The following is a 1,733-nucleotide window of genomic DNA, read 5'->3' as shown; positions in this document are numbered from 1 at the left end:
AACCGGACCCCACTTGGCTTCTTCCAGCCCCTTGGGTCGGCGTCCCGGGGAAAGTGGAGGCTAAATCTGGGGTAGCGACCTTGGAGGGCGTCGGGGGACGTGGATGGGAGAAGAGGGATCGAGATCCATAATGGCATTAATCGGCGGCACGCAGGAATGGGGACAAGAGGACGGAAACTGAGGGCAGATCTACTTCGTACTCCAAAGCCATCCACTGGGCTCGATCCCCTTCCGGCAACCCATTCCCACCGGAGTTAAGGTGTAGGCTAGGCATTAGGCTGGAGGGCGCACCGCGCTGCGGAGGGTTACGCTATGCTGCCGTCTTCCGTAAAGCAAGTATGCATTCCCGCTACCCCTTATTTAGCAGAGTTTGAATCACAGAACTGGATGGGAGAAGGGGCTGGGGACACCTGTCTGTCGCTCCGTCGCATGCTCAGGAACGAGGGTTGGAAGTCTTATGTATGGGGACCCGATAAGGTCTCAGCCTCTGGCCCCGAATGCGCTCCCCTCCCCGCTCCCCGCTTCCGGGCCGAGCGGCCAGGTCTCCTCCGTCCGGCTCCCTGGTAAACACCAGCTCGGAAGAAGTCTAAGAACAGAGACCGGATCAGCCGGTTTCGCGGCCCCGCCTGCCGGGGGCGCCCCTCCCCCCGCGTGCGCTTCCGCACAGTCCGCGTGCACCCTTCCCCACCCCACCACCCCACCACCCCACCCCCCGCTCTCGCAGTGTGGGCCTGACTCCCGGACCCCGGGGTCGGTTCAGCTGCTGGGATTAGTCGAGCGCAGGGACTAATCCTGGATGAGCCTTCTTGTAAACCCGGATCGACCGCGGGTACGGCGCGGGTTGTGGGGGCTCCTTTATCCATTCCCTTACTCCGGGCTTTGCAGGGCTTGGATCCACCCCACCCCTCCTCGATACTGTCGCCCCCCTCGCTACAATCGGAGACAAGTGGTTGGATCTGCTGTGCTGAAGATATGGGGGCGGCAGGGGAAGAGTGGGAGGGGGCAGAGTGAAGACACCACCAAGATCAGATCTGATCAGTTGCGCTCAAGTAAGCCTGGCAGTGGGGTGTGGGGTGGACACCCTGAAAGGAAGGGCAGAGGTCCCTCTGGCAGCCTCTGAATCCACAAAGGGTGAGATCAGCTCCCTGGCTCAGTGCGCAACCCTGTGCTCCTACCTTCCTCAAGTTACAGAATCTCCAGCCCCCCCTCTACCAGTTAGGCCAGGGAGACCTGCGCCTAACCTTGAGGCCTCACTTCCTGATCAGAGGAGGCACTGAGTCAGCAAGAGGGCCCCAAGTCATCTCCACCCCTGAGTTGGCCAGACATTAAGGGGTGAGGAGCTCCTTCTGTTGAGGCCAAGCCCTGGAAATGACGTCAGGGTTAAGGGACTTGGGTACTAGAATCCTGTCCCTGGTTGGTTCATTCATGCTAGAGACATTTCAAGGTCCCTTTGGGAGAGGCAGACAGGTCAACAATGACCATATCATATGTTCAGCCTTGCCCTGAGCCGTAAATTCAGGCTGGAGAGCCAAAGGAGGTGCCTTTTCCGGCACCTTGCAACAGACTTCTGGAAGAGGTTGGGCCAGAGCTGAGCTTTGAAGGGCAGATGGGGAAGAGCCCACTGAGGAAGGGGTCTGCCTCCCAGGCTATGGAGCGGTGTGTGCAAGGGCCTGAAGGTACAGCAGGAGAAGATGAAGTGGTCCAGGAGGGCCAGAGAGATTGGAGGAGACAGG

The sequence above is a fragment of the Muntiacus reevesi genome, chromosome 1, assembly GCF_963930625.1.
Source record: "Muntiacus reevesi chromosome 1, mMunRee1.1, whole genome shotgun sequence".
Lineage (NCBI taxonomy): Eukaryota > Metazoa > Chordata > Mammalia > Artiodactyla > Cervidae > Muntiacus > Muntiacus reevesi.
The sequence above is the reverse complement of the archived record's forward strand: the minus strand, read 5'-3'. Positions refer to the sequence as shown.